Consider the following 15,835-nt stretch of genomic DNA (forward strand, 5'->3'; position numbering starts at 1 on the left):
GATTGTACAAAAAATGTTCAAAACAGGAAAAATGACCAATAAAGACATTCCAGTGTCACTCTTGAACCTTTCATAAACAGAGTGCTGCTCAGCCCTGCCAATATCACTGTAGGATGAGGACTTGTCAGGATGCTACCTTTCAGATGTTTTTTTCCCCTATTTTAAGCTGGGGCAGCACTTGCAAGGAGTAGGTGAGCCTGGTGTCCCTGCCATTCTGTGCCCTTTCGTTTCATGCTGCCTCTTGGCACAGTCGCTTTTTAGTGTTTGCAGCTTTATCCTTCCCCTACCAACACAACAGTTGAACTAAGTCTTTGCATTTACATGTCATTAAAGAAGCAATCTGGTACTTTTGGAGGGTACCGTTCCCGGGCATCATATAGTTTCCACCTGGGGCAGAGACAGCCCAGGGACAGCCACTCAGGCTCCCCTCACCGCCCCAGCCCCGTGCCGAGTGTTAACCGGGAGGGACGGTGTCCAGCTCCTGTTTTGATTAGCAGGGCTAGGGCCGAAAGCAGAGGAACAGAAATCCCACTGTGGGGCCCTCATGCTGGCAAATCCTTTGTAAATAGCTACTTGGCTTTACAAGTGCTGATTATAGACCGTCATGTTTGCAGGATCAGGCCCAACGGCTGCGTTTTTAATTGCTTACCTGTACCTCATGGATCTTCTTCTTTTTAAGCGTTTCATCCAAGGTCTCGGCAAACACGCGGGTCGGCGAGGAAAACATTGCCCTGTATTAGTCCTGACTGATCCTGGTCTTTCTCTGGAGACAGGTTCACAGGCTGCCAAAACGCTTCCCCCCGTTAAAGCACCGGCAGAATCAGAATCCTCTGGCAAACGAGATTACCTATTACTACCCTCCCCATCAAACCCGCCTGCCCCCCACGCCAGTTATCGCCATGCACCCCCTCGCCCGCCTTACCGGAGGACGGGCGGCGCAGACCGGCGCCCGCGGCCGAGCCCCGCACCGCCGCGGGGCCGCACGCCGCTCGGCCGGGGCGGGGGACTTCCCCGGGGAGGGAGGTCTGGACTTTGCTCGGTGAGTCGGCGAGTTTCGGAAAGTGGGTGACGCGGGTCCACGGGCGGCTCCGGCGGCAAACAGCCCCCCCCGCCCGCGGCCACACCTGCACCGGGGCAGGGGGCGAGACGGGCACCTCCTCACCGCCCGCGCCCGCGGCGCATCCCCCGGCGGCTCTGGCCACGTTGCGCGGGAGCCGCAGCGGGCGGCCCTTCCGACCGGGGGGCGCCGGCTACAGTTGGCGAAGTCTCCCCCGGTCCCCCCGCAGCCCCGCCGTCCCGAGCGAGGCGGTGCACGACCCTCCGTGTCTCCGGAGCGAGAAGCGAGGGAAGGCGGCGATGCGGCAGCGGTAACCCGAGCTCCCTGCCTGTCTCTTCCTTCCCTCTCTCTCTCCCTCCTCCCTCCCTCCCTCCCTCCCTCCCTCCTTCTCTGCCGTAGGTAACAGACCGACTGTACCGCTGCAGCTCCATCGCCAGCGAAGGGAAAGTTAGGAACTGACTGCAAATGTTTTTATTTTGGATATTTTGGATGGGAGGGGGGAGGCGATGGCCTCCCGGGCGCGGGAGCGGCGCTCACGGAGCTGGAAATGGTGTCAGAGCAGAGCCAGCCCTTCCCAGCGCTGGGAAAGTTCTGCTCCGCGCCCCCAATTACGAGCGATACAGCCGTGATTTGCGCTGTGGGAGAGAAATCTCCCTCTGCTAAAAAGGCCGCACTGAGGCACCCTCGGAGTCACGGGATTTTCCCTGATGAGGAGTGACAGGCTGGTGACAGGGGCAAAGGGGAGCAGACACCACCCTGGGTGGCAGCACCCCTCTCCCAGTCCTCAGTCTCCGCTCTCTGCCCCCCATCACTGCGTCGCCCCTCTCCTCGGCTCCCCGTGCTTGCTTGACCCCCGACACTCTGCTGTTCAGGTCAGCGCTCAGCCCCGGGCATAGTCATGCCTTTGCTCTAGGGCTGGTCCAAGTGCGGGCGAGACGCCTGATCCCTTTCCAGAGCCACTTTCGGTACTTCTTGGTGCAAGTGGAGAAGTGAAGGATTTTTACCTTTGTATATATGCAAACTGTCCCCCGGTGATAGCAATCAATGACAGAAAGTTTCACATGACAACAATTCTTAAAGCAAATGGCTTGGAGGCAATATATTTCTCTCCTAAGGGCTGCAAGCTCAAGCAGAAAAGAATACTTCCAAATGAATGTTGTGGATAAAGCAGCCCGTTTAATAGCAACATACCCGCTAACAATTCGGGAAGTTTGATTTTCTAGCAAGAAACATTCGCTTTCGTTTTTCATTGTCATTTTTGAAACAGGTTGTTCTAGCGCAGCATAAAAAACAAGAGACAAATCAATCACTATGAGCTGCTGGCAGCTCTGTTTCTCCTCCCCCTCTGCTCCAAGGCTAGAGATGGATAGATGTAGCGGAGACGTACAAAATGCTGTTTGCTTCTTCTTCTTTGTGGGAGAGATTCAAGTAAGAGGAGAGGTCCAGATCCGTTTCCAGATTTGCTGCAGAGGGGACTGCTCCAAAAAGCATGGGGGTTTGGGGGTGGGGGGTTGCCTTTTTTTTTTTTTTTTAAGGCATGAAGCCAAAACCAGGTAGCTTGAGTTTCCTCTAAGGAGGAAGCATTAGCTAAGGCACCTAGGATGCCTGTGCCTCCCACTGCATGCATGACTATCATCTCTTTTGTGCTCTGAGTTCCCAAAAAAAACCTTTTCTTTAGTTTTGGGAAATTGCTAAAACTTTCTTTGTCACAGCCTGACCTACAAAGTCCAAGAGATACCGGACACACAAAATCTTCTGCAAGCGAATTTCCTGCCCTCCACCAGGACACGGGACATTTTCCCGTGGAAAATGGGAAACCATCGGAGGGCTGGGGCTCGTGCCTCCGCCCGCACAGCTCCTGCACATCACATCGCTCACCAGCTCCCCTCAGGGCAGTCCTAGCCAAGGAGCGTGCTGAAATGGGAATACGTTGTTTCATATCAAACCTGTTTCCACTTCCTTCAGCTATGCCAGTGAAAGGCTGCTGCTCCCAGCTTGCTGTGTGTTTTAGCAGTTTGCTTCCCGCCAGCTCTTAGCCTGCCCAGCTGTCATTAAAGCCAGGGAGACTTGAGGGCATTCGGTCTCGGGCAGGACTGCACACTGAAAAGCACACATTGCGCCCGGAGATTACACAGGCTAATGTCTGGGAGGGGCACAAGAGGAAGAAAAATAAACTCTGAAGTATCTAGCCTTTGCGCTGGAAAAAAAAACCAACAAAGCAAAACCTACTTGTCTATAACTCTGATTCAGGTTTGCACTTGCTGTGTAAGTCCACCCCTACACCAGCAAAGCATTTAAGCGGAGTAATATAAACATATGCCTATATTTCATTAGCAGTAAATGTAAGTCAACATATGTCTACATGAAGTCAGGCCTCAAAGAGTGAGTCAGGGCCTAAATCAGTGTTGTAATTGAACTAAAATAATCTAAGCCTTCTCTAAATGCACATAGCTTTAACCTGTCACATCAAATGAAAATTATATACTTAAACTATAATCTTCCTGTTCCCTTAGTCATCAAAAGAGGCTAGATCAAATTAAAAAGAAAGCTTGGACGCTGCTCAGCTGGCTGAGGAGGAGGTGGGGCTCACAGACCAGGATATTCGGCTTGAACCAAGGGGTATTTCTGCCTTCCAAACCAGAGTCACCCCCAAACTCAGCTCCCCCAGCACCCCCATCCACGTCACTCCTTTATCCTTCAGGCAGGAAACTGACAGCTTGAAACACCAGTTGCGTTGGTGGCTCTATATTGCTGTCTCCCCTGACAAGTAACATTGGTTGGACGTGGCCTCGCTAAGTGACAGTTAGTATTTCCACATACAAGCTTGTTTAAGCATAAGGCAGGCAGAGATAAGGTCAGACTGCAAACACCCATCAAAAGACGCCATTGTTTGGTTTCGGTTGAGGTTTGCTGCATTTTGTTTTGTAGCAGTAAGAAAAAATGTGAATAGGAGCTCTGTCCTTGGGTTTTTCTCAATGCATGTGCTGATAAGACAGCTGTGGGGGAAGGCAGAGAAGCACTTGCAGCTGAAGAGGGTAAGTAATTTACAGGCTGCATACTTGGTGTAGGTATGGGATGTTTTAACGGTTTTATGACTTGACTGCACTGGAAGTTTCAAGGCTGTTCACCTTAATGCAAAATTAAATCCAATTTTCTTATAGAAGTTTTCAAGATTTTTCTACACTGAATCTACAGAGATTTATTCCAGTCAGGAGGAGGACTTCTGTTGAATCTATCAGTGTTCAGCTTCTTCTGAATAAGCTGCCCAAAAAATTTCCCCACAGTCATCTTACATTGTGAGCAGGTGAAGACAGGGACCTCACGTCTTCTGTGTCAGCTCAGCGCACAAGGCTGCCTGATGCTGACCATGGGGCAGGGGCTTTGAGCGCTGGAGGTTTCCTTGCCACTGCCGCAAGGACTCCTTAGCCATAACCTCCATTAACACAGTGCTGCATTTCTCTCCGGGCTCTTTCCAACTCGCCCAGGTTTCTTCCTGAAGACGCTGAAGCCATCTCACCATCACAAGCGCGAGGTGAACCCTGGTTCCACATGGGTCTCAGCCCTCCCTGCCCTCCGAGGATGGACCCAGTGCTGCCGGCCACGGCGCTGAGGGTTTTGGCCACCAGTTGTCCACAGCCCTGCCGGCCTCACGGCTGGCTGGGGCTCAAAGGTTTGACCTACAAAGGTGACCTACTTTAGAGCTGCTGTCTCACTCCTCGGTCCCCCCCTTGCTAGGCTGAGCAATCTGAGCTGATTACATCCCCCGTTTGCTGGGCTGTTTTCTGGGGTCTGGGTCCCATTAATTCTTCACATCACTTCCACGTCCCTCCTAGAGCATGAGACCAGGGTCCAACAGAGTACCCTGGACAAAAGCGTACCATCGGTGCTCTCAAGTGCCACCGGATCTTCCCACAGTCCTCCTGGTACAGCATCTGGAGGTTTGGCTTTGAGATGTTTAGGCTTTAACTAAGACACAGGGCTTTTTTAAATGAATGGGGCAGGTTATGAAACACCGGAGCCATCACAAAGGTACAGCACAGCCTCCCCCTCGCTGCCTGCGGCATTTCGGGTCTCTCCTGGAAGGAGTCTTGGGCACATCTCCGTGAAGAGGAGTCTGGAGGGGCAGGGGCTGGACACAGCCAGAGGTCACCACGTCTGCCAGTGACCCCCTGAGTCCCCCAGAAATGTCCTTTCTCGCAGCAGGCGCCAAGCGCTGCCTTACAACAATAATGATAATCAAATCACATGCTCCAGGGCTTTGGCCTGCAGGAATAAGGAAAGCAGGTTTTTTTTGGCCCCTGCCCACTGCACAATTAACTGGAAGTATGTGGAGGCTTTTTATTTGTTTGTGTCTCTTTGCCTTGTCCCCCAGCTTGAAGGAAAAAAAAAAAAAAAAAGGAAAAAATGCTCAAAATTGGGTGCTGGACCCTGGGCCACAACGGCTGCAAAGCCATAAGGCATGTGCCCTGCTTGTATGCCCTGATTTCCCTTCAGGAAGGGGTTTCTGCCCCCAACCCGACAGCCTGACCTGGGGGCAGGGAACGGATGGGTCAGACACAAAGGATTTGCTTTCATCCTGCACCAGGGGTTATGGCTCGGCCACCTGACCTTCTGTGTGCCCACCATCTGCCTTCTGGCCCCGTCCTCAGTGGTCCCATCCTGAGCAGCTCATTATTCCCCCTTGCAGGAAAAATCGAACGACAGCTTGCGGGGCACATCCACTCTGCAGGAAAATGCGGTGCCTCACAGAAAAGCACTTCTTCTCCCTGCATGGCACCATGTTATCTTCTACCTGTCAGTAGTGAGGCAGTCATGAAAAGCCCAGGAGGTGGGCAGGAGTCACCATGGAGCTGTGCAGACCCGTGGGATGAAGCCCAGCCGTTGGAATGCCTATTGTAGGCTCAGCATGGGGCAGCCGGTGCCTGGGACCCCTCACTGGATGGAGAGCATCTGCAGCCTCCCCACGGGGATGTGCTACAGATGAGGCGAGCTGGGGCAGAGCTCACATCTCCTTGCCTCTGAAGGAATGGCACCATCCGGACAAGGATGCGATCCCCGGGAAATAATGATTGAAAACCAGGTTTAATATAACTCCTACTCTTTCCCTTCCAGCCTTATCTGCCTGCAAATGTTTTCTCAGCACTGATTGATCTGAGCACCGTTATCTGGTACATAGCTTGAGATGAAAGTTTTGATGGAGCTTGATTGCAGTGCCAGAAAACCGTTCACTCAGTTATGGCTCTGACAAATGGATCCCTCTGAGCTGCTGAATTTAATGTGTTTTTTTTTTTAAATTTATTATCAGCATGTTCCTGTTCTGGGCCGGTGAGAGAGCAGATGCCAAGGGGAAGGTGTCCAAGTAGCATATTTTTGATCTGGCTTAAAACACGGGCTGTCAACAGGAAAGTTTCAGATCATTTGGGTTAAAACCAACTACACCAAAGCTTCCAAATTTAAAAACAAAGTACTATATTCTCCTTTTTTTATCTCTTCTCTGCATTTTAAAGAAACACCAGTATTTCTCAGAGGGAAAATTGTTCCCAAATCACTTCCAGCATGTTTCTAGAGAGCTTGCAGGATGGTTTTCCCCAAAGCACCAGCAAAGGTGAGAGTCAGAGCCACCAACCTCAATTTGCCAGCGAGCGTTCAGCCCAGATGCTGCCTCTGCATGGCCAGTGAGGACTAGTGCAAGGGATGGCAACATGCCACCCTACGTGGCAGCACGTGCCCGCAGCAGAGCTGTACCCCACCTCGGCAGGACTCGGGCTGGCAGACGCACCGTCGGTAGCAATGGGAGGTCCATCTTGCAAACACAGCTGTCGGCGACAGCCTGGAAGGCAAGACGAGCCTATCTCGTGGGCAATTGCCCCCTGTGGCCTGCGTGTGTCCTGCTGAGTCCTGTATAGAGCCAGCAAAGGCATATAATGTTGTTAGACAAGTTTAAAGTTCACTGATACATCAGGTCCATTGTCGAACGCTCGCCCTGATGGGTAAAGCACACCTTAGCACACGGCTTTGACTCGGGCCTGGGGTTGCTCATCGCCGTTACGATGGACGGCCCGATTTCACCAGCCCACGTGAGACCGCACCTGCCAGCAGAACTGCACCAACGCAACAGAAACGAAAACCAAGCCCAGTTTAATTCTTCAGACTTTTCACCTGTTTTTCAGCTGGCGCTGAAGGCAGCAGAGCTGCATCAGTACCAGTCTATCGTGGTTGATACAGGCTGTGGCGCTATCTGGTACCCATGATTTTCAAAGAAGCATCTGGGGCACTACAACACCAGCAGGAACGGCTCCTACACCATTTTTTCCTGTACCAGAAGGCTCCGAATCCAGCTGAACACAACAAGCTAACCTGCTGTTGGGTATGGCGTTGGTATAAAATGGGATGCAAGGGAAATTTGATGCAATATTACCTTCAAAGAGATTGAAAATTCAAAAAAGTTCTCCTGAAAGGTCAACAGAAATGAAATAATTTTTGATATCATTCCTCTTTGAAATGTTTCCGCATGGTTTCAAGATGATTTCCAAGAAGTGAAACATGTTTTTCACAAAAGAAAAAAAGGCCATTCAGTGAACATTTTTTTCTTTAAAAACCTGGAACTGATCTATAATGCATTGCCATGTCAGCATCTGAAATAAAATGATAACTATTTTACCTTTTATTTTTTTCAGTAAAACCTTGTTTATCAGTACAGTCCTCTATCCACCTGCCTGCAACCCTGCTCTACTACACTACTTTCTGTTACCTAAGAGTATTATTTGCAGTGATTTAGTAAACTGAAAAAAACCACTGGCTCCACAAATATTTATCAATGCCTTTTAAATATTTATACTTTTTAAAATGTACAGGCTTTTTTCTGTGCTGGGTGTTTGGGTGGGGTTTTTTCAGGTGAATGACAGTGAATATTGGTAGCCAGAAGTCCATCTCCCCTGTGATTTCCCAGGTATCTAATTCACACTTGACATCTCCGATATGGACAGCTTCCAACAGTGTCCAGCTGACTACTTTTATATTTATTTCTCATTGCTCACTTGCCAGATGACTTTTTATGAAAGGCATTTTTTAATCAAAAAAAGGATATTTAAAAAAAATTTGGCCGATATTTTCAACTTGCTTTGCTTACAAGCATTTTATCTTCTCTCTAGTTTATATTCCCCCTCTCAACCCTCCTTTTCCCAACAGAACGAAACCGTGATCTGCCCCGGATCAGGGTGTGTTGTGCGCACCCAGACATGGGGGTGTCGGCAGCCCCACAAGCTCTTCTTTTGCACAGGTCAGGCCGGGAAAACTGGCTGCCCACAAGTTCAAAGTTTATTAATCTTTAATACAGTACAGCAAAACATAGACGAGCAATAAATGTACCTGTCCTTGTTTCATCTTGCCCATTAAATCAAATCCCTGCTTTTTGGGATTCAGGAAATGGAATTGTAATTAAGAAAGGAAAAAATCTTTCTATCTGGAAGCAGTCCTCATGCTAACGACTGCAAAACATATCCCATAGCATTTTACTCAGCAAATGAATGTCGTCCAGTTAGTTCAGCCCACAGCTCCACAAAGCGCAGCTCTGCCCATCGAGGGCATTCACCTGCACGCAGCTGCTAAGGACACGGACCCCTTCTGCTGGTATTATTTAAAAGTCTCAGTGTAATTAAGTGTGTCAAACTCATGTTTTTCCCTTCTGGTTCCCGGGCTCAAAAATGTGCCTGTGCTAGGATTGCCAACAGCCTCCTTTCCCGCGCCCACTTGAGCACGGAAAAGCCGTGCTCAGGCAGATGAACCCACACTCCTGCCGTGGGGTACCCACAGCAGCCTCGCCACTCTGCCCCCCGGGGTCTGCGCAGTCATCACAGGGAAATGAAAAACTAATAAAATGCAACAAAAACATATGGCAGAATAGCAGTGTGTGATGAATGCCCGATAGAAACGTGTACATCTGAATCGTCAGTATTGGGCTTCGAGTATTAAACCATCAAATCTTCAAGCAATTGGAGACTGCAGTATCTCTAGCTCAGTTAGTGTAAGGTTTCCACTTAAAGCATCGAACTGGGATGCCTCCATTTTCATCCTCCCCCGTATTTCTAAGTATATAGAGTTGCACTTGTGCTCCTGGAGGTAATCATGAAGCCATGTTAATCATTAATATAGAAAAAGACACCTGGGGTAAAAAAAAATAATAAAAAAAAAGCTGATGCACTTTCTTAGATGTCTAAGAAGATTTTTAATGACCGAATATTTCAAAAATAGACAACTCAGCAGCTTTAAATAGGTACATACTGCACTTTTCTGCTATATTTTGAACCTTAACATATACCCTCTGCCATGTACTTAGTACACAGCACATTAATTTGAAGTGACTTTTTAGGACCATCTATTACTTTCCACCCCACTCTGCAAGTCAGCTGTTTCATTGTCCATGCCTACCCTATATGAAACAACAACCATCCGTCTACTTTATTGTCTCCCTTGGCGCACCCAAAAATTTCACACGTTAGGCAGCAAGCTTTCATAGCATTATGGTCAGCCACAAAATCAAGACAGACAGAACAAGGGCTCAGGGCAACCCCAGCGAGTTATGGGGTCAGGATACAGCAACAGGCACCAGACCAACAGCTTCAGAGATAATTTATCTCTAAATAACAATACAGTGACAAATACAGATCAATAGCTCTGTCATTCAGCCTGAAACAACAGCAAATCCAGTAATTCACCAACGCTGGGCTAAACTTTGCACCTGGGTGCACAAAGACTTACCTGGGGGTGGCCAGCAGGCAGTGGGTAGGCACAGGGCAGGGCAGGGCAGGGCAGCTCCTCCGATCGGGTGGCTTGGAGCAGCCAACAGGCTCAGGGAATCCCAAACTCCCCATCGGATAGTCCTCTTCCACTGCTGAGCTGCAGAAGCATCGCAGAGCCACGTTTGGCAGCTCTCATGCCCCAGCTCTGCTCTCCCCCTCTGTCCTGGCTGCACAGGGGGCCCGAAATACCCCACAAGGCAAAACCCACCCCACACCTCTTTTGGGGTTGGAAGTTCCCTTTTTGGCAGTGTCCTGCTGCAGAGGGTGTCTCCAGGCCCCTGCACACAAAGGAAAGAGAGGAAACTGTTCCTTTTAACAAAATTTCCGGCAAAATTCGAGGAGGTCATTGAGCTTTGCTTTTGGGAAACACTTTTTTTTTTTTAATCAAACTTCTTTAGAGGAAATGACTCATACAAAAAAATTCATCTGACTCATAGAAAAGAATTGCTGGCGTCGTTATTTTTGCCCAAAAGGCAGCTGGTTTCTTTTCTGCGAGAGAGCCATGCCACCGAGAGACAAAAGCCTCCCCCTGCTCCCTTGGGTACACCATTTGCAGACAATTTCTTCTGCCGGGCTCTTGCCCTCTGGTGCCCTGCCATCTTCGATCGCAACCTAACTGGCATGCCAGTGAGGTGGGGTGTTTTAATATGTCAACAAGTACGGCATCTTATGAGGTTAGGGAGAGTTTACCAGGCGACACACAGTTCACGAGTGATTTTCCATTAGCCCAATTTGAGGCACTAGCAACCAATCACCCTCAACAGTGACATCTGATGAGCGCTTGGTGAGCTTAACCCTCCCCTGCCACCTTCGAGGTCAGACGACGTGGTGCAAGCAGTCGCAAGCCCCCAGCCTCATCCTGCAAAAACTATTCACTTGGCAACCGCTTAACCAAACAAAAGGGACAAGTCACTGTTCAAGAGAGATCTGTCTGATAAGTCACCTCTTAATGCCACATTGCACCAATATTTCCAAGGCCGCTTCGTTCCATGCACACATCTGCAACAGTGCCTAATTTCAACAGGCAAAGAACAAGCTGGCTTCCTTCCCATTACACCCCGTGACTCCTCACGGGGTGTAAATACGTAAAATATGGGTAAAATATGGAAAAATAAGCATGAAACCTTGGTCTATAGGAAGTACTGTTGACTTCCTGCAAGTGAGCAGAAGACAGCTGTTTCGGTGCAGGAGGCTGAGAAAGGGAAAGGGGAAAGGGAAAGGGAAAGCTATTGCCCCTGGAGCTGCTTTTCCCCATTCTGGGGCAGGACCTGCTGCCCAGGTGCCAACCCGCTGGGTGATGGCACCAAGCGAGGAAGAAGCACTTGCTGACTTTCTACCGTCAGCTTCACATTTCATTTGGAAACAAAAAATACAGCCTGACAGGCCACCCTTTAGAAGTCTCTGTCCTTCATCTACAGCATGTCGATAAGCCCTGCTGCCAGCTTTTGGGACTCGGCCGCACGCCGCGGGTGACTATTGGGTGGGTCTGTCTGTAACCCAAAGAGGCTTTGTCACCTCCCAGGGGATTATCTCAGCACACATTTCTGAGTCCCGCCTGCTGACGCCGATGGGGATCAAGTGTCTGCCAGGCCCTCGTGATGTTTGAATAGTAGTGGACAAGACTTCAACATGCACCCTCAAGACACCATGCACCAAAATACCTGTGTTTTTAGCATGAGTCACTTGAGAGAAGATGTTGATGCTGACATTAGAATAGTAACAGTCAGGGAAAGATCACTGCAGGTTAAAAATGTACTGCTAAGAGCAGGAGTGTAGAATACTTTGCTAAGGATATATAGCACTGGTTGAATTCACTCTCTTCAGCTACCTCTAATGTACTCCAGACTTCCCTAGGTAGCAGATTTCCACCAGTGAAACCCTGGTTGCTAACAGCAGCCAGTTTCTCAGGGGAAGTTCCCAGCTTCCTTGCAAAGTCCCGCAAAGTCTCGGCGGTGTCACCACAGGGAAAAGCCACACAGCAGTGTGAAGGGGACCTGTCACTCCCAGCCTAACTAGCTGCTTCCTCTCTTCAGGTGAGAGATGTTTCCAGATACTGTCAATATCCACCATTTTTTGGAATTCCAAATTTGGAAATTTTGCTGGATTACACCAACCAAGGTCCTGTCGCCTCCTCTCGTAAATTAGACAGTGCAAGTCCCTGATACCTGGAATAGCTTTTCCTCGATCTCTCAGTGTGAATTCATCCTTTTTGAGCAGGGGTTCAAATATTACACAGTACCTACCCCAAAGGAGGTGCCACTGCAGTGCTTTGCAATGTTGCTCAGTATTCCCTTTGCTTCTGAAAATAGCTCCTTAGCGCACCTACTCATCACATTTCTCTTTGCCACCGCTGCATCACATTACAGCTCCCTGTGGCTTGGAGACGAACCTGTGCACACAAACCTTTCTCCTCCTATGCCAATCCGAGGAGGATGGGCTCCCAGCTTGTAGCAGAAATTCTTATTTCCCCCAAAGCACATAATGCCGGTACTCCATACCGCCAAATTTTATCTCACTTCCGTACTTTGGGGTCTTTCACTTCTTTCTGGGCCACCGTCCTTTTCTCCTCCACACTGGCAACGCTCCCCAACTCCTCGCCAATGCCAGACTTCATCAGCACACGCATCTTGTGCTGGGGCCACTGGTTAACCGCGGTCCCCAGGACCCATCCTTGGAGGCCTTCACTACCCTAGGTACGTTCTTGCCAGCCCACGGGGGGCTGCCCTGCCCCTCCTTCCCCACCACCTTCTCCTCTCCCAGTGCTGGGCGTCAGGTGGAGGCATCCGCACCACCTCCAGCAACAGCCGGGCAATACATCACCCACCCTATCACAGTCGGCACAGCTGGGTGACTCCCTGTCCAGATTTTGACCACCCGGGCCCCCAAGGTCCTGCCAGAGTCGCTTCCTCCAGCTCCTGCATTTGTCTGCAATGGGCCACACCGGCGGCTGCCCTAAAAACAGCTTGAGGCTGGCCAGAAGCTGAATATAATTTTCTTTTACTGCCTCTAGCTTTCATCAAAATCTGATTAGGAGCACATGGACGCCAGTATCAGACCCACTTAAGTTGGATGTAGCCAATATTAATGCAGCACACCATGTCATTAAAATCCAGCAATGCTATAACCTTTATGGAAAAGTACTGGAGCACAAAGAAAGCCAAAACTCCTCTAACACACCATGCTCTATTGTTGACTGCTGGGAATTGCTAACATGCAATGACCAAAAGATGCTTCCTAGCCCAAAGGGGATTTTTGCCCCCATTTTCTTTCTCACTTTTCTTGCTTTTCCTTCCCTCCACTCCAGTCTGGGTAAGAAACATCACTGAGTTACTGCCAAGCTTTCACACCCGAGATACTGCTGCTAAGTTAGCTGTGAGGGCTGGAACAGCACCCGTTTTTTGGGAGCCTGGGAGAAGCATCCCCAGCAGCCCAGCCCTTTCCAGCTGCACCCCACAGCCCCATGCACAGCCCTGCTGCCTGCTACTGCTGTGCCCAGCACACCAGCCAGGGCTGCTGCTGTGGGAATTACCTTCTCCGCACCCAGGGGGATGCTGGAAGAGGATGCATCTGCTTTATTTGTTTCTTCGGAGCTTATTGTGGAGGTGATTCACTTTTGTTAAAATTAAAAATAAAAAAAAAGGAAGAAAAATCCCCATGGGGAGGGGAGGGTAAATACAGGTTGGGGAGCAAGAAAGAAGGCAGTTCATGTGCTTTGTGCTGCCTGGCAAGCCCTGGGACTGCTAATTTTATCAGGGTAATGTGATTTTGAAGGCTAAGGGCAGCAATAGCAGGCTTCACCATTGCTCAGCGTGCTGCTCTGGCTCTGCGCTCCCCTGCAGCCTCTGCTCTGCCCCACCAGGAGCTGGTGGGTGCAGGGGAGTGGATTTTGCCACGCACTCACACACAAACACTCCTCCAGCATGCTAAGCCACTATTAAGAAAAACTATATAAACTCTCTTCTAGCCTTACTGCTCAAATATTGTAAAGCTTGAAGGTCAAAAAGAAATAAAAAATTTTCCCAGAAAGCTGGAAATTGGAACTGACAGAAAAATGGCATCCGTCCAGCATCCCATCCTTAAAGTCAGTGGAGCAGAAACCATCGTGCTTTGCTGCCAGCTCCGCAGCCATCGCTCCACGTGGGCACTCAGCTGGGAGTCGGGTGCTCCCGCTTCGACAGCTACCCTCATCCCTACCTTTGTGCACTCCCAGCTCCACTGTATCCCAGTATCTATCTCTGAAGTCATCTCCCGTGCTCACCGGGACTCCCCTGTCGCAACAACCCCTCCAAGGCTGCTTTTGCAGGACAGGCAGCACAAGAATGCAGCAGGAGAGCTGAAGTTCTCCCAGACCAAAGAGGAGAACAGGTCTCAAGTGCCCAGCTTGGGCCACCATCAAGTCAGCTTAAACTACTGAGTGTTGCTGTCCAGAGCTGTTTGCAGCAGCGACAGGATAGTTTTTATTCTAATGCTGAAAGCAGTGTGCTTCAGCAGCTGCCAGTGCGTAGTGTCCGTGATGAGAGGAAGGCTTCCTCGGGCTCCTCTCCAGCCATGGGTACCTCCCAGCCGTCTGACGGGACCGAGGAGGTTGACCCTCCCCAGGGGTCCCCTTCTGCTGCGCCAAGGTGGGGACAGCAGATCTGGGGGATGCATGGGGACTTGCTCCATCTCGTCAGCCAGGCGCTGAGCTAGTGACTGGGGATAGGGGAAAGCCCCCACGGCAGCATGCAGAAGCTACGGGGCTTCTGCACAGGGTGTACGTCAGCGTGAGGTGGGTCGCTGATGGGCCCAGCCTCCCAGGCAATGTTTCTCTTCAGTCTTTGATCTGCCGAGCCCCACTCAGGTGCTAAGAAGTTAGAAAAAATAAAAGTTCTTCTAGGTTCTTGTGCTGTGTTCTGCCTCCAGGCTTCCTTTTCTGGGGTTACATTTTCCTGAAGGATTACACTGTTGAAAAACTAGAGATGCTAGCGCCTTTTTTCCACACCTACCAGCAAAATCACAGCTAGCTAACAGGAAGGCACTCTGTGTGACATCCTTTTCTACTTACATAAAGAAGTAGCTTCTGCAATTTCGGAAATATGTTCTAAACTTTTTCAATGAAGTAGGAAACCCAGATAAGTTCTGTTCAGCTTCAAAATATATTACTTAGTAAATGTGTAAGTTGTATGAATGTGACTTCAAATCAAACAACTATAAACACATACGCATTTCTGAGGACAGCTTGTGATATAGGTGTGTGTAGATACATGCTTGTTAAACTCTGAGAGAATGAAGATGCTGACATAGTTGATACTTTTTAAGAGGAATTCCTGAAGAGCCATTTTGCAAGTGCAATCCCAATCTAGGCCAGTGAGCAACAAAGAGGCAAAGGTGACTATTTTTTCAGCCTTTTCTTCTGTAGGGTGCTTAATAGTAGTTAGGTGAGAAAGCAGTGAAGATGTAATGTAAGGGAGAAAGTGGTTTTGATAGCTCTCAGATATCAATATGATGGAAAAAAAAGTGGAAATTAACATTTTTAATGTGGAATGGACAAATCAGAAGCAAATAACCTTATCAAAGAAAGAAGATGCAGTCATACTTTCATCTTTCAATTAGTGCATTGATACTTTGATTTTATTCCTATACATTTTCTGCAAGTATTTTCTCACTTTCATAGGGAAGGTAAGGTGCAAGAAAATTAACTGAATAGTCTGTGGTCAAAAATGGTTTTGGATGGGCTAGTATCAAAACTCAGCTTCTCTTCCTGGTGACAATTTTATTCCTCACAAATCAAACATCCTGAAAGAGAAAGGTACCATTCCTCAAAGAAACTGTGGTCACTGTAAAGCAGTTCCAGGTGTTCTCAGAGATTCATCCTTCATCTCTCTGAGAGTAGTCCATGGTTCCTTCCTACTTTTATCTCTGGAGGTATTTAAAAGGCGCAGGGACATGGTTTGGTGGTGGAGTGGGCAGTGTTAGGTTTGTGGTTGGACTCAATGATATT

General features: G+C 49.2%; 1 protein-coding gene across 2 annotated transcripts in view; it reads right to left on the minus strand.

Moving 5' to 3' along the window:
* B3GALT5 (beta-1,3-galactosyltransferase 5) overlaps nucleotides 1–15,835 on the minus strand; it is a 31,203-nt gene that overhangs the window by 13,949 nt on the left and 1,419 nt on the right. The window contains exon 1 of one of the 2 annotated variants that reach the window (XM_059826110.1): nucleotides 9,815–10,023. The exons of the other annotated variant lie outside the window; for it this stretch is intronic. The gene's annotated coding sequence lies outside the window, so the exon portion shown is untranslated. Of the gene's footprint in view, nucleotides 1–9,814; nucleotides 10,024–15,835 lie in introns of those variants that run through there. 2 annotated transcript variants of the gene reach the window in all.

This window comes from Gavia stellata, chromosome 1 (assembly GCF_030936135.1).
Source record: "Gavia stellata isolate bGavSte3 chromosome 1, bGavSte3.hap2, whole genome shotgun sequence".
In the NCBI taxonomy this organism is placed as follows: Eukaryota; Metazoa; Chordata; class Aves; order Gaviiformes; family Gaviidae; genus Gavia; species Gavia stellata.